This window comes from Carya illinoinensis, chromosome 6, assembly GCF_018687715.1.
Source record: "Carya illinoinensis cultivar Pawnee chromosome 6, C.illinoinensisPawnee_v1, whole genome shotgun sequence".
NCBI classification, from domain to species: domain Eukaryota; kingdom Viridiplantae; phylum Streptophyta; class Magnoliopsida; order Fagales; family Juglandaceae; genus Carya; species Carya illinoinensis.
In genome coordinates this window covers 8,808,531-8,826,535 of record NC_056757.1, presented here as the reverse complement: position 1 = coordinate 8,826,535, position 18,005 = coordinate 8,808,531, and positions in this window count along the sequence as shown.

Here is an 18,005-nt window from a genome sequence, read left to right as displayed (position 1 = left end):
AGAGGACATCTATAACATTGAAGAAGTTCCTAGATGTATTGAGTCCATTGTGTCTAGAGAAATGTTGTAGAGTTTTGTGAAATCTGTCAAGCAGTGGTGTTTGATTGCTCTGATGTAAAATTTTATGAATGAAATTTACATCCTTTTCAAAAAAAAAAAAAAATTCTCATTCTAATAACTAAAATCAAACTCAATTTTTGGCTAATATCACTTAAATTTATCTTTGGCTATTTCATTTATACTCAATTTTTACATTAGATTATTCATTTACTCTCTCTATAATAATAAAATATTATTAATTTTTTATTTTTTAATAAATTTTTATTTAGTTTATTTTTGTCATATTATATATTTCTACTGATTATATGTTAGTTAATAATCACATTCTATTTTCTCAAACAAAAAAATAATAATCACATCCTAATTAAATTATTGTTTAAAAATTATATTTTCAATGGTCATTTATGTTAATTACCACAAATGTTTAAATCATGTAAAATTCTAAGTTACAAAAAGACGGCCCAAAGAAATAGACACAACAGCAATCAGTATGACATTAATCAGCACCATACTAAGTTACAAAAAACAACCCAAAGAAGTCTACCATTACAACAACGTACTAAGTTACACACAAGGTCCACATAAATTTGCACTTCCAAGAACACATACTAAGGTATATCCACATACTAAGTTACAGCAACAATAACACAACAAAATTACATCCACGTAAATTTACCAAGTTACATTCACATAAATTTTACATCCACGTACTAAGCTATGAAAAATATCTGCATAATTCTCCACTTCCAACAACACATAACAGTAGCACAAAACACAGTTATCAAAGAGCTTCAACAATGTCACCTACCACTTTGAGTTTTCTTAGTAGTACCTGCAAAGGAGATCAAGGAGATTAAGGGTAGACTCTTAAGCCATACATGAAAGAATTTCATGACTCACTACAAAAGAAGAGCATACTTTACTAATGGTCATCAGACAAAATAACATCTCCCCTAAAAAAATAGTCATAAAGTGTAATTGGTCATAGCTTGGGTTCAATCTTGTATAGCATATCTCATAATGTTTGTGCTACAATATCTAATATAATGAAGAAGTACAGAAGCATGCCAATGTGATTCTAGCATGCTGCCAAAGGACAAGCAGCAAGTTTAGAGGAATGGTTGGATCATGAGTTCCACTCTTGGGTTAAGCTAAAACAAAATATCGTAGATTTTACATATTAGCCAAATATGCATTTGTTTTACTTTTAAAACCAGGTCAAGTACTATAAAGAAATAATCATGGGTGGAGGTATAATTAAGTTATTGTCTACGATTGATGAATTTCAATCCAGTAATAATTTATAACTGTTAGAAAATTTGGTTTTGTAGGAATTAGGTAGAATCCTAGTATTTGGAGAAAAGGAAAAGAAAGGAAAATTAAGCACTACTAATCTACCAGCTAAGAAATCAATAAATTAGAAAATCGTTTTGATTGACATAGGGTGTCCAAGAACAGTGTCCCGACTAAATTTTCCTACAATGAAACTTAACCACATGCCATCCATGTGGGTATAAATTTCCCTGACAATGCCTGGTAAAGAAAGGAGAAGTAATATGTTAGTAACTTTTCTAGCAATGGACAGGAGTTTGCATATAGAATCCAAAATTTTTGTTTTTAGGAGCAAAAGAAAGTAATATGTTATGTATAACATAAAAGGGTAGAAAACACAATCTATCTTTTTTATCTATCTGGAGGAATGGTGATTTGGTTTGCTAAGGAGATAGAGGCTTTTTGAAAGAATTTTGTTAAGATGGTTAATTATCGTACTAGAAAGGAGGGAGACAAAGTTTTTATGTTGTAGGGGGCCACAATCAATCTGGTAGGTTTTTGAGATGCTAGAATATGGCAAAGGTTTAGGTAAAGGTATTTTAGTTATCCCAGAAGGTAGGAGAGGAAGTGGTTGGCTAGTTTTGTGAGATACTTACGAGAGTTGGTTGGGTCCTCTTCTACTGCAACATATCAATCTGGTAGAGGTCAAAGGTTGGGCAGGTTGAATTTCAATCAAATAGTAATTTAAGGGCTGATTCTTCTCTTCTTATTGGTGATGATAAGGCTGGTGGAGGTTCTTATGTGGCAGCTTTGAAGAAACTAGTGCAATTCTCTAAGAGATTTGGAGGTGCTAAGAACATAAAAGAGATTATGTCATCAGAAGATGGTAGGAGGAAGGAGGGGGGATAGAACTCAGGTGAAATTATGGTGATGGTAGGAGTTATGAGGTGTTGGAAAACATAGGAGAAGTGGAAGGGACTCTTTGGCATTTGAGTTTTGAATTAATGGGATTGAAGGATAAAATTGTCATTTTATTAAATAAGGTGATGGAGGGCTAGGTTTTAATATGGGTTTGGGCCAAAAGTTGGGAGTCCAAGCTAACTTAGAGTGTCTGGAGGAGGAGAAGGGTGGGTCTAGTGAGGAAGGTTGTGGTAGTGGGCTGGGTAGAGTCCTAGTAAAACAATCTGTTTGTTGGAGGCCCAAGGATAGTAGCTTAGGTATTTTGGGCCCGAGAGGAATATTGAAGTGTCGACCCAACCCATCGGCGGTGCTGTTGGTTTCTACGTCACCATAGAGGGGTGTGACGGAGGGAGGCTGGGAGTCTGTCGATGAGGAAGGGCTCGGAGAAGAGGGTGGTTCCGAGTTCTTACAGCCCGATAGAGGAGAAAGATACATGTTTTAGCTGTTCGACAGCGCCGTTAGTGGTTGTGTCTACACAGAAAGGTGCGATGGGGGAATTAGAGCAAGTTGGGTGTTCCCCAGCAATGACAACTCTGTCAGCGACATCTTCTTAGGATTGTTCAAAGAGTGTAGAGTCTATCAGTTTGCGAGTTGGTCTTAGTTCAAAGCTTTGTGAGGTTTCTTCATCACAAAGTGGTTCGATGGTGGAGGAAACATGTTTAGAAGAGCCTATGAGGGTGGGATGCTAGCTAGAGACTAAGGAGCAAGGCAAAAATAAAGAAGTTCTATCTGCTCAAATCTCTCAGACGAGTAAGGAAGGAGAAGTAAGGGAGGAAGGTGTTAAGATGGTGGATGAGGTAATAGTGATTGAAAGGGTGGAAAATCAAGATAGTGAGGCTGTTGATGTTGACTGTGAGGGAGCAATGGGGCATGAGCAGACAAGTTCACAGGTTCTTAGCTGTAAGAGTTTTGATTCTGATTTGCAATTAGTGTTGGGTGGAGGGGAAGGTTCTGTATTAGGCGAATCTGGTGAATTATTTGATCCTGACGAAGACCTTGATCCTGTTCCTTTATTCTCTTTTAACCCTAGTGTTGACTGGTCTAGCAATTATTCAGATTTGGTTTTGAAGACTGTGGAAGAACTCTGTAGTTGTCTTGGTGTCTCTTGTGAGGGTTATGAAGAGCAATTCAGAGTTCTAATTACTGTTATTGAGGCTAGGATCATGCTTTGGCTAGATTTATTATTATAAAGGAGAGGGAGCTTAAAAGATTGGAATGCACGATCAATTATAATTCAGAGAGAGGGGGAGGGGGGGGGGGGGGGGAGGGGGGAATGCCTCTAGAGAAAAAGGCAAAAAGAGGGTTGTCATTGGTATCCCATGAAATCTAAAATTATTTCTTAGAATGTTCGGGGGCTGAATGACTATAGAAAGCATCTTCGTGTGAAAAATATGTTAAGATAGTGGAAGGCTAAAAAATATGTGCACAGTTAGATGAAAGTGGGGTCGTCTTGGAGCTGCCTATGGGGGAAAACCTGGGGGCCGTTACGGGGGCTGTGGAGGTTTCTGAGTAATCTATTTTTGAAGAGGGTGATTTGGTTGTGGGAGGTTTGCAGTGTAGTTGGTGAGGGGGCAAGGACAACGTGCCGATGTTGGACGATGAAGGGGTGCTTTCTTATCTAGGGAAGAAGAATGATGGTTATTCGAATTTAAAGATTGCCCTTAAGGAACTTTATAGAGAAGGCCTTTACAAAGTTCATCCCAGGCTCCTAGCAAGCCCTCGCGATTGAATTTATGATTAACACTATTATGTTTTAGAATGCTCGAGGGCTTGGAACCTCAAGAAAACAACTTCGATCTTTATTGAAGTCTCATAAACTGAAGTTGTTAGTTTTGGCAGAGCCTTTTCATGAGGATATTCAGCTGTCATGTTGGCAACATTTACTACATTTTGATGACTGTTTTTCTAATGGTGCTCAAGCAGGCAAGTTATGAGTTTTCCACGATGCAGAGATACAGGTGGATGTGCTGGGGGTCTCTACTTAGCAGATTACGATGTTTTTAAATTCTTTAGTAGTTGTGTCGGTTGTATATGCCAAGTGTAGGTACTTGGAGAGATGTAACCTTTGATCAAAGTTTCTTCAATTCAGTTTTATGAGCTCCCCATGGGTCATCATCGATGATTTTAATATGATTTGTGAAGATGGTGAGCGGCAAGGAGGTTGTCCTCGGATGCAATGTGCAATGGAAGACCTTTGTAATTTCATAGATGCAAGGGGTCTGGTTGAGGTCCCTTCTAGTGGGAATAAGTTCTCTTGGTGTAATGGACAGAGCGGGATGGCAAGGAGTTGGGCAAGATAAGACAGAGCTTTTTGTAGTTTGCGCTGCTTGGAGTTATTCCATCGGTTTCCCTTAAGTATTTGGCTCGTTGTTCTTCTGACCATGCCCCAATGCTTCTTGGATTGGAAAATCCTGTTTTGAGGTATGGACTGAGCTCTTTTAAGTTCCAACAAATGTGGACTTTACATGAAGATTTTTCGAGGTGTGTGTCTTCTGTTTGGCAAGAGACTATAAGGGGTTTGAGTCTCTAGAAGCTTGCTTCCAAATTACAACGCCTCAAAATTGTGGTGCACAATTGGAATAAGGAGGTGTTTGGGTGGACAGAGGAGCATATTAAATGTTTGGAGTCTCGTGTGGAGGAAGGGGAAGCAAGACTTCAGTAAGAGTTTTCAAAAGATGTGGAAAATGATGTTTTGGCGTCTAGGTTTGAGCTTTTGGAGTGGTTAAAAAGGGAGGAACTTCGCATTTCATAGTAAGTGAAAAATGAGTGGATTGGGCACAGGGAGGTAAACTCCTCATTTTTCAAAACTTTGCAGGTTAAGAAGGTGAAATCGGTTCAGGAAATGCAGCTGAGTGATGGTTGTGCTTTATCTTCTCTAGAAGAAATACATGATGCTACACTGGTATATTTTCAAGACTTCCTTCAAGGCCACCCTGTTAGCCCCGTCCCTGATTTGTCAGCATTAATTCAACGGGAGGTGGGGGAGGACCAAAATCATCTTCTGTGTTGTGTTCCGTCTAAGCAAGAGATTAAGGCGGCTTTGTTCTCTATTCAAGTGGATAGCAGTCCAGGTCCAAACGGTTTTGGATCTGGTTTCTTTCAGCATTGTTGGATTTTGGTGAAGGCTGATTTGATCGAGGCGGTCCGGGACTTTTTTAATGGCTCTTCTTTGCCCAGGTTTTATACATCTTCCTTTATTGTCCTAATCCCAAAAGTTTTAAATCCCACTTCTTTTGACAAGTTTAGGCCGATTAGTCTATGTTTTATGGTTTATAAGATTTGCACGAAAACTTTGGTGGCTTGTTTGACTTCAGTTTTGAATCGTATTGTTTCTTTGGAACAAGGAGCTTTCTTACCTGGGTGAAGTATTTTTGATAATATAAGTCTTACTCAAGAGCCAGTCCATGATTTAAATAAGCTAGTTGGGGGGGGGGGGGGGGGGGGGGAAAGGTCATGGTGAAAGTTGGCATAGCCCAAGCCTACGACACTATTGATTGGAGTTTTTTATCTAATGTGTTGAAAGGATTTGGGTTTTCGGCTGAAGTTGTTCTTTGTTGTCTCAGTGTGTTACTACTCCTTGGTACTTTGTTGTCATGAATGGGATGACTAAATGACTTTTTAAAGGGGGCAAGGGTCTTCGCCATGGGGATCCCCTGTCACCTTATTTATTCATTCTTGTGGAGGAGATTTTTTCTAGACTTATAAAACAAAAGTTTCAGGCCAGCAAGATTGGGTTCTTTTTATCATCCATGCAAAGGCCCTTGCATTTCACATCTTCTTTATGCAGATGATATGGTGATCTATGCAAATGGTAGCAAACAGTCGGTCAAGGAGATTAAAATCACCCTTGGTTTTATGCTCATTGGTCGGGACAGCGGGTGAATGAAGGGAAGTCTTCAATTTTTTTTCTTTCAGAGAATCTCTTCTTCTCGACGTCGTGAGATGTTGTTGATAACTAGTTTTTTATGAAGTTCAGTTTCCATTCAAATATTTAGGGGTGCCAATTTTCTCTAAGAGGATGAAGGGAATTTATTTGAAAGAGCTAGTTCAATGTGTACGACAAAAGCGAGAAGGATGGAAGGTTAAGCTCTTAGCCTCTAGTGCTCGACTTATTCTGTTAAAACATGTTCTTGCTAGTATGCTAGTTCATTTGATGTATGTCCTGCAGTACCAAAAATAGTGTTGCTATCTTTTGCATAGGTTGTTGGGGGTCGGCAAATGCAAGCTAAAAAGAAAATGGATAGCTTGGGACGACAGCATTTGCAAGCTGATTGAGGAGGAGGGAGTAGGCTTGTGGAATTTGATTGATGTTCAAAATGCTCTGCATCTCATATTTGCTTGGAAACTGTTGACTACTAACTCCTTGTGGACATAGTTTTTTCTGTCCAAGTATGTTCAGAACCAGCACATTTCAGTAGTTAACCCTATTAAGGGCAATCGTTTTGTGGAAGATGGTCATGAGGGCAGTTCTTGTGGTGCTTCAGAATTCTAAATGGCTTGTGAAAGATGGCAATGTCTCATTTTGGAGGGATAAATGGTTGGATTTGGGTCCAATATGTGCTCAACAGAGCATTGTAAATCAACCAAATCTGATGGTTAAACATTGTATGGTGAATAATAGTTGGCATGCGGATATGTTAGTATAGCTTGTGGGTCAAGAGATGATAGACATCATTATATCAAAGGCTGGCGGCATAAGAGAAGGGTGTGATCTTTTGGCTTGGTTGGGAAACTCGGATGGAGGTTTTACTTCTAAGAGTGCATGGAATTTTGTTCGAGTTACAGCCCTAAAAACCCAGTGGTCAGAGTGGGTATGGCATGCTGCATTGCCAAGGAAGTTCTCGGTTCTAATGTGGAAAGCCATGCATCAAAGCCTCAACGTAGATGATCGTGTTCGAAGAATTGGCATCCCATTGATCTCTAAGTGTGAGTGATGTGAGGAAGGAGCTTTTGAAGATTTACACAATGTGCTTTATGGGGGCGGATAGCTGTAGTTATATGGAATTTCTACTCAACATGGTGGGAATTCCATATGTTGCTAATCGCACATGGCGAGAAACAGTGGAGGTGTGGTTCAGACACACTAAAAGATCATCACATGTGGGTAACTTAGTGGGATTAATTCCCAATATCATCACATGGAGTTTGTGGATCTGGAGATGTTCAGCAAGGATGGAAGGTAGGAAGGAGTCCATTGCAGTTTTATGGAGTTCGGTGAAGCATTGGATAAGCTGGGTGGGAGTGAAATTAAAGGAATCTTCTAGGTTGGAAAGCAGGGATATGGCTATTTTAAAATTCCTGAAGTTTCCGACGTTTGTTAAGCAAGAAAAACTAATTGTAGTGTCCTGGACTAAACTGGGTACAGGTTGGTTGAAACTAAACATTGATTGAAGCGGTATACTAAATCCAAGGGAACTGGGCGTGGGTGGAGTGTTATGGGATGAACAAGGCAATTTGAAGTTTGCTTTTGCTACTAGCACGAGTACGGGTACTAATAATCAAGCTGAATTAATGGCTCTTTTAATGGGTGTTTAACACCGTAAGGAAATGGGATTTAATAATATCATTTTAGAAATGGACTCATTGTTGGTGGTAAACTGGTTAAGGGGAAGAAAATGTAGTTTATGGTATTTGAAGGATTTTTGGGATGATTTACATTGGCTGTTATTGTCGATGAATTATCAAAAAAAGCATGTATGTAGGGAAGGAAATATGGTAGCGGATTACCTTGCTAGATTGGGAAGTAATGGTTGCAATCGAGTATGGTTAGTGAAGGATGAGCTTCCTTTTTTGCTCAAGGGGATTCTCAGAACGGATCGAATGGGTTTACCTTACATAAGAAAGGCTCGTAGATGATTTTTGGTACAGGTTTTTCAGTAGTAGTGTCATACGGTTTTTATTGGGTTTTTTTTGTTGGTCCTTTTTGTTTGCATTCTGGTTTGTTTATAAACCTCTAGATGTTGATATTGTAACCATGATATTCCTCTGCCATAAGTGAGTGTTTTATTAATAAACTTGGAGAGAGGTCATTCTTGAACATGTGGCCCTAACTCTTTAAAAAAAAAAAAAAAAAAAACTAAATTGAAGGTTGTTAGCCATTTGATGGTTCATAATTTATAGAACTGTAATTATGTGGGCTGGGTCGAGTCAGTCCCTAATAGAGCTTCAAGAGGCATCATTGTTATGTGGTATAGGAGGGTTGTGGAAGTAGTAGATCACTATGTGGGAGAATTCTTGGTGGCATGTCCCTTTAAGAATGTAGTTGATGGTGTCAAATGGGCTTTTGCTTGTGTTTATGGGCCAAATTTGGATTCTGGTAGAAGTTTACTGTGGGAAGATATCACAGGGCTTTGTAGTTGGTGGGATCTTCCATGGTGTTTTGGAGAGGATTTTAATATTACTTGTTTTTCTTGTGAGTGAGTCGGGGATTTGGTCATTTTTAAAGCTATGTTTGAATTTTTAGAACTCATTTCCAAGTTTTAGTTGATTGATTTGCCTATGGCAGGAGGAGATCACACATGGTCAAATGGGAGAGCTCCCTTATTGATAGATTTTTGGTTTCAGCATCTTAGGAAGCACTTTTTCCAGAGTTAAGTCAAAAAAGCTTACAGCGAGTAGTTTCTGACCATTATCCTATTATGTAGGTTTATGGGGGCATTGTTTGTGGAAAAAGACACTTTAAATTTGAAAATTTATGGTTGAAGGAGGAAGGTTTTGTTGAATGAGTAAGAAGGTGGTGGTTCTCTTATCACTTTAATGGCACTCCCAATTTTATCTTGGTAGGAAAATTTACGGAGTTCAAGAAAGATTTTAAGAAATGGAATGTAGAGACTTTTGGCAATGTTAAAAACAATAGGGTACTCCTTATGGAACAGCTGAACAGTTTAGAGGATAAAGACTTGAGGGTTACAATTTCTAGTGAAGAAAAGGGTGCTAGTTGATATTGACAAATTTATGCTTATGGAATAAATTTCATGGAGGCAAAAATATAGAATTTTATGGCTTCAGGAATGAGACAAATGTGCGAAATTCTTCCATAAACTGGCAAATTCTCATCGTAGAAATAATGCAATTGAAGTCCTTCATGAAGGTGACAATGTGATTTGTGATAAGGAGGAGATTGAAGATCATATTTTGAATTTTTATGAGAAACTTTTTTGAGAAATTTTCATGGAGGCCCAAGTTAGATGGGCTGGTTTTTTACTCCATTGATCATTTTATTGCAGTTTGGTTAGAGAGGCCTTTTAAGGAAGATGAAGTTCTTAATGTAGTTAGAGGCATGTCTAAAGAAAAGGATGTAGTTAGAGGCATGTCTAAAGATAAGGATCAGGGTCCCGACGGTTTTTCCATGGCATTTTTCCAAGCTTACAGGGATATTGTGAAGGATGATATTATAAATTTTTTGATGAATTTCACTCTGGCAAGAGATTTGAAAAAGTTTTAATACAACTTTTATAACTCTTATTCCTAAAAAGCCAGGTGCTAAAGGAATGAGAGATTTTTGCACTATTAGCTTCGTTAATGGGTTTATAAGATCATCTCAAAGGTGTTAGCTAACCACCTTTGTATGGTTATGGATAAGATCATTTCAAAGTCGCAAAATGCATTTGCGAAGGGAAGACAAATCTTTGACTTAACACTTATTGCTCATGAATGTTTGGAAAGTATAAAAAAGATGGGAAAATCTAGAATTTTAGTCAAATTCGACATGGAAAAGGCTTTTGATCATGTCAATAGGGATTTTCTTTTTTACTTGCTTGGGAGGTTTTGATTAGGAGAGAAGTGGTATTCGTGGATAAGATATTGCATTTCGACAGTCAAGTTCTCTATTTTGGTGAATGACTCTCCAGCTGGTTTTTTTAGCAGCTCCGGTAGATTAAGGCAAGGAGATCCCTTATCTCCTTTCCTTTTTGTCTTAGTTATAAATGCCTTGAGTCGTATGATTGAAGTGGCTATTGAAGGAGGTTTTGTGTCAGGCTTCAGGGTGGGAGATGTTTCAAGAGGCAGCATCATTGTTTCTTATCTTCTCTTCACGGCTGATACTTCAATTTTCATGATGCTAACCAAGATCATCTTATAGCTTTAGGAGCTTTATTGTTATGTTTTGAAGCTGTCTCCGAGTTTAGAATTAATTTAACTAAATATGAAATTGTCCCAGTGGGTCTAGTCAACAATATTTATGATTTGGCCAATATTTTAGGATGTAAAGTATCTTGTTTACCTATAAAATATCTTGGGTTACCTTTGTGGGCTCCCCACAAATGTTTGTCTATCTTGGATGGGGTGATTGAGAAGTTTGAGAGGAGACTAACTAGTTGGAAAAAGATCTATTTGTCCAAAGTGGACAGAGTTACTTATTAAAAACACCTTGTCTAATCTACCCACTTATTTCCTCTCTCTTTTCTCTATTCTAGCGGGGGAGGTAAAAAAAATTGAGAGGATTTTTAAAAATCTCTTATGGGATGGTATTGGGGAGGAACGAAAATATTACTTAGTGAGTTGGAATAAGGTTTGTACTCTGGTGTTTTGTGGAGGTTTGGGTGTGTGAAATTTAAAATTTTTTAATAAAGCTCCTTGGGAAGTGGCTTTGGAGGTATAACAATGAGAGTAATGCATTATGGAGACCGATTGTAGATGTTAAATATGGAAGGATGTAGGGGAATTGGTGTATTAATGAAATAAAAGGGGTGTTTGAGGTGGGATTGTGGAAGTCCATTCGGTTGGGATGGGAGGATTTTGTCAAAAACATTAATTTGGAAGTGGGGACCGAGACTAATATTTTCTTCTGGCATGATATTTGGTGTGGTGATTTAGCTCTTAAATTAGCATTTCTTAGACTTTTCAGGATTGCTAAAAATAAATGAGTTGTTGTGGCTGATTCATATATGCTTTCTAACAATATGTTGAATTAGAATGTGGAATTTACCAGAGATTTAATGGACTGGGAAGTGAGTGAAGATGTAGATTTCTATGTAAAACTTTATGATTCAAAGATTGATCATATCAAGGAGGATATGATGCAGTGGATTCATGATAATAAAGTCTAGATTCTCTATGAAATCCTATTACAAGGCGTTAAATAGCCATGGTAATATATCATACTCCTGAAAATACATTTGAAGAGCTAGAGTGCCCAGTAAAGTTTCATTGTTTTGCTGGTTGGTGTCGCTTGAGAAAGTTTTAACTATTGATAATTTGAGGAAAATGGGTTTATATGTGATGGATTGGTGCTTCATATGTAAAAAAGATGGTAAATCTATTAACCACATGTTTTTTCATTGCAAAATGGTGATGACCTTGTGGAATGAGTAATTTGCAAAGGTAGGCATTACTTGGGTGATGCCTTTTCAATGTTTTCATGTGGTGGATTTCTTAGCTAGCGGGCAAGGTGTAGCGGGTTGTGGAGGTAGTACAGCTAAGTGGAGGATTGTGACGCCCCCAAATCCCCACGCCCAAACACGGGAAAATCGAGACGTCCGGATGGTGACAACCCGGGTCACCACCCTATCGACGGGTGCCAAGAGTGTGCAAAAGAAACAAATGTGCACGAAGAAACACGCAGCGGATAACGAAAGTTATAACTAAGTACCAGAATTTTTCTTAACGTAATACAAGCTGTTTAAAACGTACATAGATAAAATATTACAAAAAAACACAAATACAGTTTTAAACAAATATAAAACATAGCATCAGCAACCCGACGGAGCCGCATCCTCGGGTTCAGCCTCCTCATCTTCGTCCTCTAACCCTGCATCAAAAGCTACGGAACCAAAAATGGTACCGCAGGTAAGTAAAACCCAAACACTACCAGATAAAAACACATAGAACTCAAACAATATGCGTGAAACATGCCCAATGCACAAAACCCAAAGACACAGTTTTCCACACACGCCAAAAACCCATTTGGCCCAAAAACACACCCTTTCCGAAAAACACTCCAAAAGTCACATTTGGCCTTTATCCGACTCAAACCATTATCCATTTTAACCGTATGCACCATGACCTCCCCTAGGGGTCATCCGCACACCCTGGCTCCAGTGCCACACCGCAGAGTACTACCACGCATGTGACACCTAACGAGCGATGCCCAGTTCCGTGCCCAGCACGTTCGTAGCCAAGCATCCTCTAGCCCTCACCAGCGAAGGGCCACGGAGTCGGTGCGTAGAGCGATGCCCGGTTCCGCGCCCGGCGCGTTCGTAGCCAAGCAACCCCTAGCCCCCGCTCCCGTCGTCTAGCGACAACTCAGGGGACATCACTCAGTTTATTCCGCTCCCGAGTGACCAGAGGAGCTCCACCGGGATAATACCCCATTCCAGCTTGGGGTCGTGATACACACGCACCCGCAAGACCACTTACGCCAATAAACAGGCTTTTCACACTTAAACAAAAACACACGTGCATGCACCATGCAATGCCATAACAATGCATAATAAAATAATCCAACAACATAAAACAATAAAACAAGCAACTCCGTCCTCCATCCATCCGACCCCCGAACTCCTTGGACTCAGTCCGGAATCAACCAACCAGCAGATTAATTAATTGAAAGAGCAATATATATTTAAATCTGAAAATAGGGTTTGGAAAATACTTACAGCACTATATGGCAATTTTAGAAAACACGAGGCGTTGCAAACGGCGGCGAAAAAGCAACATCACAGTGAAAATTCACTGTGGCCGTGAGTTGTGAAAAACTCACTTTTGAACGAGGACAAACTAGGGCTTGGGATTGATAGGGAATGGTTTAGGGATGGTTGTGAAGCTATTGTAAGTGGTGGTTGGCCGTGGGTGGCGGCGGAATCGCCGGAAATAGGCCGGATTTTCCAAAAAGGAAAGCTAGCTCGTAGGAGCTGTTCCGGTGGTCGTTGGAGGCCGAAAATGGGTGGATTAGGACGGCAAGAGACCGGTGATGAAGTGGTGAAGAAATGGTGGCCGGAGGTGGAGCGACGGCGGCGGATCGGGGCAAAAGCCGTGCGGCTTTGTTGGACGTTTTCCGGCCAAACGGCCGGCTGGATGGGGCTGAGGTTCGGTGGGGTGGTGCGCCGGAGGGAGACGAACCGAACGGTGGGGGTGGTGTCGCCCACGGTGGCCGGACGGCGATGGGTCGACGGTGAGAAGCTTCCGGCGTGAGGGAGAGAGAAGAGAGAGAGAGGCCGGGGGGGCTCGAGCGGGAGAGGAGAGAGGGAAAAAGAAAGAAAGAAAAAAGGAAAAAGAAAGGAAAAAAAAGGAAGAAGGAAAAAGAGAAAAAAGGAAAAAGAAAAGGGAAAAGAAAAAGAGATGTAGGGAAAAAGATGAGGTCTGATCCTCATTCCGGGAAACGAAACTAAACCGCCAAAAAGAGATTAAAACTCACAAAACAACTAAAAGAAATAAAACACAACATCAATTAAATTAAAAATAATTTTAAAACGCAACTAAATTAAAATAAATAACTAATATATTAATTAAAATAAAAACAACTATTTCAGCAAAAATACACTAAAAAGCGAGTCATCACATCCTCCCCTCCTTAAAAGCAATTTCGTCCTCGAAATTGCAGATCAACCACCAACTTAAAGCAAGCCACAAGTAAGCACATAAACCAACTGTGATCAAGATTAAGACACATACCTTCTCTATTCGAACAAGTACGGGTACTGCTCCCTCATGTCCGCTGCTCGCTCCCAAGAGAAGTCTTGAGCTAACGGATCTCCCCAAGCCACTTTAACCAAAGGTATCGTCTTGGACCTCAACTGTTGCTTCTTCCAATCCAAGATCTGCGACGGAACAACTTCATAAGTGAGATCCAGTTGCAACTGAATACCCGTTGGGTCGACGAAGCGTGGTTCTTGCTGTCCAAAGCTCTTCTTCAGGGATGATACGTGGAAGACATCATGAACATCCCCAAAATAATCTGGCAAAGCAACTCTATAGGCGACGGACCCTACTCTCTCCAGAATCTGAAAAGGGCCGACGTACCTCGGATCTAGCTACCTCTTCTTACCAAAACGCTTAACACCTCTCATGGGAGAGACTTTAAGGTAAACCCAATCACCAACTTCAAACGACAACTCTCTCCTCCTGGTATCAGCGTAACTCTTCTGGCGACTCTGAGCTGCCGCCATTTTATCTCTGATGATCCGGACTTGACTTTGCATCTCTTGAACTATTTCGGGTCCAATTATCCTACTCTCCCCAACTTCATCCCAACACAAGGGCGACCTGCACTTTCTCCCATAAAAGAGCTTCATAGGGAGCCATCTGAATGGTCGCATGGAAGCTGTTATTGTATGCAAACTCGATGAGCGGCAAATGGTTTTCCCAACTTCCTTGGAATTCCATGACACAAGCTCGCAACATGTCTTCCAGGGTCTGAATGGTGCGCTCTGACTGGCCGTCTGTCTGCGGATGATAAGCAGTACTGAACTTCAACTTAGTACCCAAGGCTACCTGCAAACTCTTCCAGAACTGCGACGTAAACCTCGGATCTTGATCCGACACTATACTCTTTGGTACGCCGTGTAGCCGCACTATCTCTTTAACATACAAACGGGTCAACTTACCCAAAGAGTCGGTGTTATTAACAGGCAGAAAATGAGCACTCTTCGTTAACCGGTCCACAATCACCCAAACAGAATTCTTCCCACTAGGCGTTCTCGGCAAACCCACTACGAAGTCCATCGTGATGTCATCCCACTTCCACTCAGGAATAGGGAGGGGTTGGAGCATACCTGCAGGTCTCTGATGCTCGGCCTTCACCTGACGGCATGTGTGGCATTTCTCCACATATAAGGCAACGTCCTTCTTCATTCCATCCCACCAGTAATTTTTCTTCAAGTCTCGATACATCTTTGTACTGCCGGGATGAACTGAATACGGGGCCGCATGAGCTTCCGCCATGATCCGTTCTTTGAAATCTGAGTCCTTTGGGACCACTCTGCGATCTCGGAACCGAAGTATCCCATCATTATCCATGCTATAATGCAACGGCCCTCGAGATTTTCGGACTCTTTTCCTGATGTTCAGCAGCTTCGGATCCTTTCTTTGGAGAGTTTTCAATTCTTCAAAATCAGTTACCCGAATATCAAGAACCGAAGACAAAATCTCTACTTGCTGCGAACTCTCTATAAGGAGCCTTCTCATCCCACAAAGCAACGACTCCAATTCTGACGGCTTGGCTTCATCTTCCAAATGTGACTTCTGGCTCAAAGCATCAGCAACTATATTAGCCTTCCCCGGATGGTACTTGATCTCACACTGATAGTCACTGATTAGCTCCAGCCATCGCCTCTGCCTCATATTCAGATTTCTCTGGGAAAACAAATGCTTCAAACTCTTGTGATCAGTAAATACCTCGCAAGCTTCCCCATACAAGAAGTGCCGCCAGATCTTAAGGGCAAAAACAATCGCAGCCAATTCTAGATCATGCGTCCGATAATTCTTTTCATGGTCCTTTAGCTGACGAGATGCATAGGCTACAACCCATCCTTCTTGCATAAGGACACAACCCAAACCGAACTTAGACGCATCACTGAAGACTACGAATGGCTTATGCGGTTCTGGGAGTGCTAACACTGGTGCCGTTGTCAACCTGTTCTTTAATTCCTGGAAGCTTCTCTCACATTTCTCTGACCAAACAAATTCTGTATTCTTCCGAGTCAAAGCTGTGAGAGGTCCGGATAGGCGAGCAAAACCCTCTACAAATCTTCGGTAGTAACCGGCGAGCCCCAAGAAACTCCTGACCTCGCGCACTGTTGTCGGGCGCTGCCATGACAAAATGGCTTCTACCTTACTAGGATCAACTGCCACTCCGCCCCGGGAAATTACATGCCCAAGAAATTTAACTTCTTCCAACCAGAATTCACACTTACTGAGCTTGGCGTATAGCTGGTGTTCTCTCAATCTCTCAAGTACCAGACTAAGATGATACACATGCTCTTTCACATCTCGGGAATAAATCAGTATATCATCAATAAATACTACCACAAAGGAATCCATATAAGGTCGAAACACTCGATTCATTAAATCCATGAACGCTGCAGGGGCATTAGCTAACCCAAACGGCATCACCTTAAATTCATAATGCCCATACCTCGACCTGAAAGCAGTTTTAGGCACATCCTGGTCTCTGATTCTCAGCTGGTAGTATCCCAACCTCAGATCAATCTTAGAGAACACGGCTGCTCCTTGAAGCTGATCAAACAAATCATCTATCCGCGGGAGAGGATATTTATTTTTGATGGTCACCTTGTTCAATTCCCGATAATCAATGCACATACGGAGGGTTCCATCTTTCTTTTTAACAAATAAAACTGGTGCACCCCACGGCGACGCACTAGGCTGAATAAATCCCTTCTCTACCAGTTCTTGCAACTGAGTCTTCAACTCTTTCAATTCAGCCGGTGCCATGCGATAAGGAGCTTTATGCACAGGAGCCGCTCCAGGTTCCAAGTCTATAACAAACTCCATCTCCCGAACAGGGGGTAGTCCGGGCAAGTCATCCACAAACACATCGGGGAATTCTTCCACAACTGGAATGTCTGCCAAAGACTTCTTCTCAGACGGCGTGAACACCATCTGCACCAAGAATGCATCCGCTCCCCATGCAATCTCTCGTCTTGCCTGAATCGCCGATATAATTATCGGTTTTTCTTTTAATCTACTCCCCACAAATTCTAGACAATCACCATCTGGAAGCTGAAAGCTAATTATCCGACTTCTGCAATTAATACTCGCAGAATATCGGTATAGCCAATCCATCCAGAGGATGATATCGAAGCCCAACAGCTTGAACACCACCAAATCCGCATCCAAGAACCTTCCCTCAAAATTTAACGGGCATCCCAAAGCAACCTTGGAACACCACACCATCTCACCATCGGGTAGAGCCACTACCATAGACTTCGGCAACGGCTCCATGACCAAATTACACACCCGTGCAAACGTGGAAGATACAAACGATCGTGAAGCACCGGAATCAAACAAAGTACAAGCATAAAACTCATACAAACGAACTCTTCCTGAACCAAACACATCAACCCATGAAATCCAAAAAGCAAAGAATAAACCACAAACACCAAAAATTAAATCCAACTTAAGATTAAATTAAACCATACCTGTAATTACTCCAGCATCATGGGTCGCTGGTGCCTCATCATCCACCTCTCCGGGTGTGACAGCATAAACCCGGGCTTGCACTGCTTGTCTCGGGTTGGTTCTTCCACCGTGTCTACCTTCACGGCTTCCTTGAACTCTGACGGAGCAATCCCGAGCGATATGTCCTACTTGGCCGCACCGGTAACACTGGGGTCCGCTACTCATCCGACACTCGCCCTCATGAGCTCTATTACAAGCTCCACAAATAGGCACCCGTCCTCCCATACGAACACCTGAGGACGTTGGAGGTCGAGTTCCGGTCCGCTGAACAAACTTCTAGGGCGAACCCGAGCTGCTTCCTTCGCCAGAAAAACTCTGCCTCTTATGCCCTGGAGGGGAGCCCACACTCAGATTATTTTCCCGCTCCACAAGGGTGGCCAATCTACTAATTCCTGAAAAGTGGATATCCGATGGCTGACCACCATACGGCGTATGTCATGACGCAGCCCCTTCTGGAAACGATCCGCTCGCATCTCCTCAATGGCGACAAGGTGAGGAGCAAACCACTCAAGTTCTATGAACCTCCGGGCGTACTGTTCTACTGTCGCGCCCCCTTGGACCAGATTGGAGAACTCTCT